An 8,391-nucleotide genomic window follows, 5' to 3' on the forward strand; every position below is an offset into this window, starting at 1 on the left:
CCTAAAGGGGCATTTGTATGGGCATTACCCTTAAAAGGGCAATTGGCTCTTTTGCTGCCCATTAAAAAAAATCCCTGATCTAAAAAAAAAACACCCCCCAAAAAAACAACTAATTAACACTAACCCCAAAAATGTACTCACTGTTCCTGAAGTCCAGACAGCCATCTTCATCCAGGCGGCGACATCTTCATCCAGCGCGGGGACGACATATATCTTCTTCCCAGAGGTGCGGAGCGGTCTTAAAATTTGAACAGCCAATAGGATTTAAGCAGCTCTCATCCTATTGGCTGATTTGAAATTTTCAGCCAATAGAAATGCAAGGTTCCCCAATATAAAACAGGTACCTTGCATTCAAGCTTCAGTGTGTGGTGGATGATCGCATGAAGAGGAGCCTCCATGTCGGATGATCGCACCGCCGCCGAAGACCTCTCCGCACATCAGAAGACCGCTCTGCACCTCTGGGAAGAAGACAGATGATGTCCCGGTGCTGGATGAAGATGTCGTTGCCTGGATGAAGACTTGTCGCCGCCTGGATGAAGATGGATGTTTGGACTTCAGGAACGGTGAGTACATTTTTTGTGCGGTTAATGTTTTTTTTTTGATTAGGGATTTTTTTAATGGGCAGCAAAATTGCTGATTGCCCGTTTAAGGGCAATGTCCATACAAATGACCCTTTAGGGGCAATGGGCAGATTAGATTTTCATATTTAGGTCTTTTTTATTTTGGGGGATTGTGTAGGTGGGGGGTTTTTACTGTTGGGGTTAATTTGTATTTCTTTTAGGTAAAAGAGCTGATTGCTTTAGGGCCCTACAAAAGGCCCTTTTAATGGCTATTGGTAGTTTATTCTTAGATTAGAGGGTGTTTTTATTTTGGGGTGGCTTTTTTGTTTTTATAGAGGTATTAGATTAGGTTTAATTTTTTTGTTTTAGATAATTTTGTTTATCTTTAATGTAATCTTGGATTTTTTTATTTTTTGTGATTTAATTTTTTTTTCTATGTAATCTTAGGTTTTATATTTAAATAATGCAATAATGCTGCTGACCTCATACTCCTCATGGTTGTCAACAAAGATAGGATGGGGATGAGGCAACACAGTGGTAAACCAATTACAAACCAATGGTTTCAAGAGGGAGACATGAAAAACATTGGAGATGCGCATTGCAGGAGGAAGGTCAAGAGCGTAGGCCACAGGATTGACCCGTCAGAGTATTCAAAAAGGACCAACATAACGGGGAGCCAGTTTATTGGAAGGCACACAAAGGTTCAAGTTGCGGTAGTACAGCCAAACTCTCTCACCAACCTGGTAGGAAGGCGCGGGTAGATGACTACAAACAGCCTGGAACTTTTGGCGCTGCATAGAACAAATGAATCGGGCAACAAGGATGATTGAAACCCATAATTTGCCATGAACGGGGATAACTTGGAGGAAGCATTAATAGCACTATTACGAGCAAACTCTGCCCAAGGTAACAGTTCAGACCAATTATTGTGGTGATCTGAGACATAGTAACGGAGGAACTGTTCCAGAGCTTGATTAGACCGTTCCGCAGCCCCATTGGATTGAGGGTGATATGCCGAGGAGAAGGAAAGCTGAATCCCCATTTGAGCACAAAAGAAACGCCAAAATCTGGAGACAAACTGGCTACCCCGGTCCGACACTATCTCCTTGGGTAACCCATGTAAATAGAAGACCTCCGGGGCAAAAATTGAAGCAAGCTCCTGAGCGGTAGGCAACTTCTTCAAGGGAATGCAATGTGACATTTTAGAAAAACGTTCAACCACCATAAGGATAACAGTATTGCCATTGGAAACAGGGAGCTCGACAATGAAGTCCATGGAAAGATGTGTCCAAGGACGCTCACCATTAGCAATAGGTTGAAGAAGACCCACAGGAAGATGTTGAGGAGTCTTATTCTTGCACAAACTGAGCAGGAGGCAACATACATCAGAACGAAGAGCTGGCCACCAGAATTGTCGAGTGACAGACCAAATCATTTGTTTCTTGCCTGGGTGACCTGCGGCTTTAGGATAGTGGTAAGTGTGCAAAAGTTTAGTTTGAAGATTCTCAGGAACAAAACACTAACCACTAGGTTTCTCAGGAGGTGCATTGGTTAGTGCAGCCAGGATCTCCTCCCCCTAGGGTGAAGTCAAATTAGTACGTATGGTAGCCAAAATATGGTCAGGAGGTATAACTGGAGTAGGTACAGACTCCTCCTTGGACAGAGGTGAAAATTGTCGAGAGATGGCATCAGCCCTAACATTCTTACTACCAGGCAGGTAGGAGACCACATAATTAAACCGAGAAAAAAATAGCGCCCATCTGGCCTGTCGGGGCGACAAACAATTTGCTTCAGATAGATAAGTTAAATTTTTGTGGTCAGTAAGAATGAGCACTGGCACGCTAGTACCCTCGAGAAGATGCCTCCATTCCTTGAGTGCCAAAATTATGGCCAGTAATTCCCTGTCGCCAATTTCATAATTACACTCCACTGGAGACAATTTCTTAGAAAAGAAACCACACGGATGCAAGGAACCGTCCGACGTAGGACGTTGAGACAAGAGGGCACCTACTCCAGTCTCAGACGCATCGATCTCAAGAATGAAAGGCAGGACAGGGTTAGGATGAGCCAGAACTGGAGCGGCAGCAAAGGCAGTCTTAAGACTATCAAAGGCCTTAATGGAAGTAGGTGACCAATGGAGTGGATCATTCTCTTTACAGGTCATGTCTGTGATAGGTTTGACCAAGGAAGAAAAGTTTTTAATAAACTTTCTATAGTAATTGGCGAACTCCAAAAAACGTTTGAATAGACCGAAGACCAACTGGGCAAGGCCACTGCAGAACTGCAGATAACTTGTCAGGATCCATGGAGAACCCTGCAACGGAGATAACATAACCTAGGAAGGTTACTTGAGTCTGATGGTACTCACATTTCTCGAGTTTACAAAACAGGCTGTTCTCAAGTAGTCTGTGAAGAACCCGTGTAACATCAGAACGATGAGCCTTAAGTGTGGGTGAGTGTATGAGGATGTCGTCTAAGTACACCACAACACACTGTTGCAACATATCTCGTAGGACATCATTAATACATTCCTGGAAAACAGCAGGAGCATTACTTAGGCCAAAGGGCATTACTAGATACTCATAATGCCCGCTCCTGGTGTTAAATGCTGTTTTCCATTCGTGGCCCTCCTTGATCCTAACGAGATTGTAAGCTCCTCTCAAATCAAGTTTAGTAAAGACCGTAGCTCCCTTGAGGCGGTCAAAGAGTTCCGTAATGAGCAGAATAGGGTAAGCATTCTTAATGGTAAGACGATTAAGACCCCTATAATCGATGCATGGTCTTAACTCGCCACCCTTTTTCTTCACAAAGAAGAAGCCAGCCCCTGCAGGAGAGCAGGATTTGCGGATGATCCCCCGCGACAGAGCATTGGCAACATACTCCTCCATAGCCAAATTCTCCGCAATAGACAGAGAGTAAACCCGGCCCCAAGGAAGAATGGCTCTGGGTTGCAGGTCTATGGTCTATGGCACAATCATAAGACCGGTGAGAGGGCAACGTACCGGCACGCACCTTGTGAAAAATGTTTAGGAACACTCGGTACTCCTCTGGCAATTGAGATACCGAAAACATGCACAAGACTTTAACTGGTTTCCGAAGACAAGTGGAAATACACTGCGGAGACCACGACAAAATTTTGGACCTGCGCCGAGACTGGGATTGTGCTTTTGGAGCCAGGGATAACCCAGAATAAAGGCTGTGACACACTGCAAGTGGAGCAGCGCGCAGAGTGTAGATGCAGCTGTGTGCGCTCAGTGTATCTTGCCTTTTCATATCCGAGCACTCTGCTGCACTCAGAGATGAAATATCTGAACTTCAGAAGCGATGCGATGCGGAGCGAAGCAGCTGCTTCACCTCGCACTGCATCGCTTGCAGTGTGTCACAGCCTTAAACGGAAAATGCGGAGAGTTTATAACCTGGAACTGGAGGGTTTCAAAATGGAGAGCCCCGACAGCCATGGATAACGGAGCTGTTTCGTGAGTAACAAGTGCGGGCTGAAGGGGCCTGCCATCAATGGCCTTAATAGCAAGCGGAACGGACCGAGGCAAAACAGGAATGGAGTGCTTTGATACAAAAGCACTGTCAATGAAATAGCCCGCAGCACCGGAGTCAACAAGAGCCTGGGTGACTATGGAGGATTCCATCCAGGAAAGGACAACCGTGACCAACGGTTTCTCCTTTAGCGAATCCGGGGACGAGGATAAACCACCCAAGGTCTGCCCCCGACAGGACCTTAGGTGTGAGCATTTCCCGGCTGTGTAGGACAAGACTTCAAAAAGTGGCCCTGTAACCCACAATAGAGGCAGAGGCCCTCCCTCCTCCTAAAGGCCCTCTCCGCCATGGAGAGACGTGTGAATCCCAACTGCATCGGGTCAGCAGTACCTGGTGACTCAGGACCAGGAGGCATGGGTGGGAACGAACACGTAGGAGACAACGGAACAGGAGGCTTCCGCAAGCGCTCCTTGAAAGAGGGCCTCTCATTTAGTCTGATGTCAATTAGGATCAAAAAAGACACCGATGCCTCGAGATCTTCTGGTAAATCTCTGGCAGCAACTTCGTTTTTAATCGCATCAGAGAGCCCATGAAAGAAGGCGGCAACAAGGGCTTCATTGTTCCAACCTACCTCTGCGGCAAGCATACGGAACTCAATGGCATACTGAGCAACAGATCTTGTACCTTGCTGAATGGACATGAGTCGTTTAGCAGCAGAGTGGGAGCGAGCCTGAACATCAAATACCCTTCAAAAGGAGGCCACAAATTCAGGGTAATTTGAAATCACAGGTTTATTAGTCTCCCACAAGGGATTAGCCCAGGCAAGAGCTGTGTCAGAGAGTAACGAGATGAGAAATCCCACCTTAGCTCTGTCAGAGAGAAACGCCTGAGGTAACATCTCAAAGAAAATGCCCACCTGGTTCAAAAACCCTCTGCACTGATTAGGATCGCCTCCATATCGCTGAGGTAGAGGTGCAGAACCGGACATGCTTCTGGTAGGACTAGGTGCAGCAGCGGAAACAGGAGCAGCCATAACTTGCGGAACACTTTTGGTCCAAATGTGCAGTGCGAGTCAGCAGGGTTTGCAGGGTTAGTGCAAATTGATCCAAGCGGTGATCCTGTTCATCCATCCTGGAAATTATGGCAGGTAAAGGTGGATTATTAGCACCATCAGGATTCATGGCCCATGCGTAATGTCATTGTCAGGGTGCCAGGAATCAGACTGAGACGAGAAGTGCAAAAATAATCACACCTTTATTAATAGCAAAAAATAATAAAAAGTCCCCAAGTCAAATAACAAGCCAGGAATCAAAACCAGAGATGGTAGTCAGATGAGCCAAGTCAGGAGCCAAAGCGAGTAGTCAGATGAGCCAGAATCAGGAACAAGGAGAACAGCAGAGTCAGGAACAAGCCAGGGATCAGGAACCAGGAGGGACATCAGACAGCCAGGTAATACACAGGAGCTCTCACAAACAGGTCTGAGACAACGCAAGGGCAAAGCATACTGAACAGAGGCCCTTTAAATAATAAGTGATGACATCACAATTCTGAGACTGCATCCTGTCTCAGACGGATGATGTACACCAGTCTGGCCATAAAAGGAAGTGCAGGAAATGATCAGCATCACACAGTATGCACCAGAGTCAGCAAGCGAGGTGAGTAAAATGGCTGCCAGCAACACATGGCAAACACAGCAGGGAAAACCCTGACAGGTTTTAATTTTTATGTAAAGTTAGGATTTTTTATTTTAATTTTAGATTAGGATTTTTAATTTTGGTATTTTAATTAATTTATTAGTTTAATAGTCTTTTTTTATTTTATGTAATGGGGGTTAACTTAGGGGGTGTTAGGTTAGGGGGCTTAGTGATTAGATTAATAGGTTGCCTTGTGGGGGATGACGAATTAGGAGTTAATAGTTTAAATAGGTACTTTGGGTTGTGGGGGGATAGTGGATTAGGGGTTAATAGTTTAAATAGGTACTTTGCATTGTGGGGGATGGCAAAATTGGGGTTAATAGTTTAAATAGGTACTTTGCATTGTGGGGGGATGGTGGAATAGGGGTTAATAGTTTATATAGGTACTTTGCGTTGTGGTGGGGATGGTGGATTAGGGGTTAATAGTTTAAATAGGTACTTTGCGTTGTGGGGGATGGCAGTTTAGAGGTTAATACATTTTATTGTTAGTTGCGATGTGGGGGGCTGGTGGTTTAGTGGTTAATACATTTTATTGTTAGTTGGGATGTGAGGGGATGGCGGTTTTGGGGTTAATAACTTTAATAGATACTTTGTGATGTGGGGGATGGCGGTTTAGAGGTTAATACATCTATTAGTTATGGCGGTAGGACGATGGCTGTTGAGAGGTAGATATTGCACATGCGTTAGGTGTTTGCTTTTATCACAGCGAGCAACAGGTAAAATATACGTGCGCCATATATGTAATCGAGTGTAAATGTAGTTTAAGGTCGGTTACCATAGCAACCTATTGATTTTCAAGAAATCCGGCATCGGGTGGCAGCGTTAACACAACTCTAACTTACACCTACACGAAAAGGGCGACTGCATGCAATCCGCAAACTATTTTAATTAGACACCGGTACAAAAATAGAGCCGAAATTTACTTTTAGCCGCTAGCAACTTTGGTAGTATGGCTCCATTGTTGACAGCTCAATGGAAATGAGCCCTAAATTGGGCATCTCAGTGCAGAGTATTCAAGCAAAAGTTTGGCGCCAATCGCGTTTTCATCTGCATCACTTCCGGTTCCGGTATCTGAGTGACATCATTAAAGGTACGTCACTTCCAGTACGTCACTTCCAGTAATCAGAAGTATGGGCGCTAAGATGTATGGGATATGTAGTTCTAACCCCATACTTATAAATCTAAACTTATTGGTCTTTAACATATATCATAACAATATCATAAATATATTATACGGATGTTCAAATAATACATCAATCATATATACTAATGCGCCTAATATGAATCAAAAATATAAAACTATATCTTAATTGTTTTGCTTGTAGGCTTTTGAGATTGTTTTAACAATCCAGTCAGATATGGTAGTTTTGGCTTGAGCTTGACCCTGACTAGGACATTTAGGTATCACAAAGAGCTGGTCAATTTTCCTACTTGCTGGTAACATAGATATACAAAAATCATATCTCATCCAACCATCCAAAGTGGTTTAATATGAGTCTCTTTATTGTAGGGACAAAAAGATGGAAGGACAACATCTTGAGAACAATGAAAATCACTAACTACTTTAGGAAGAAACTCAGAAACATTTCTCAAAACAACCTCATCTTGATGAAAGGTAATGTATGGTTCCTTTACTGAAAATGCTTAAAGTTCTGATACACGTCTAGCAGAAGTAATAGCCACAAGGATTTTTTTTTTTAAGTTAGAAACAAGAGATATTTTTCTTAATGGTTCAAAATGTACGTCCATTAGAGCCTAAAGAACAAGAGGCAAATCCCAGGCAGGCATACAAGATCTTGTAGAAGGACAAAGATTTCAAAGACCACTTCTTTCCTGAAATAGCCGAAAGTGTTGAGACTTGCACTTTCAAAGTTCTAAGACTAGTTCTTAAAGGAAACCATAATGTAGGAATTCTAAAAGTTTAAATAGAAGAAATTGATCTACAGAAAAGGAATGGTGAGACATCCAAGAAGAAAAGACATCCCAAATTATTTTAAAAACTGTGCATGTTGACTTTTGTCTGGCTTGAAGTGAAGTCTGAATAACAGACAAGGAGATGTTCAACTGTTGTAATCGCAAAATTTCAGAAGCCATGATTCTAACTTTAACGGCTGTGGAAGAAGAATGGGTCATTGATGAAGTAGATCCCTTGATTGAGGTAGAATCCAGAGAGGAGCAATTGACCACCTAGATTACGAATGTTGCGCTAAACAGGGTGCGAAAATAAAGCCAAAAAATTAGTGTTATTGCACTTTCCATTGCGCTGCCAGTACGAGTTACTGAAAAGCCTGCTCGTGCTGTGCGGTATGGTACGTTAAGATCCATATCAAACAAAAGCCAAGGGCTGAGTTTATGTGCTCGTGCACACTTTCCCCCATAGACATCAATGGGGAGAAAGTGTTAGAGAAAAAACTAACATCTGCAATCACGGAATGGAGATCGCCGTTACGCAACCCCATTGATGTCTATGGGGGAAAAGAAAGTTATGTTTAAACCTAATACCCTAACATAAACCCCAAGTCTAAACAGCCCTAATCCGCTGCCCTCGACATTGCCGACAGTAAATACAATTATTTACCCCTAATCCACCACTCCCTGACATCACAGACGCTAAATAAAGCTATTAACCCCTAATCCGCCTCCCC

The sequence above is a fragment of the Bombina bombina genome, chromosome 3, assembly GCF_027579735.1.
Source record: "Bombina bombina isolate aBomBom1 chromosome 3, aBomBom1.pri, whole genome shotgun sequence".
NCBI classification, from domain to species: Eukaryota; Metazoa; Chordata; class Amphibia; order Anura; family Bombinatoridae; genus Bombina; species Bombina bombina.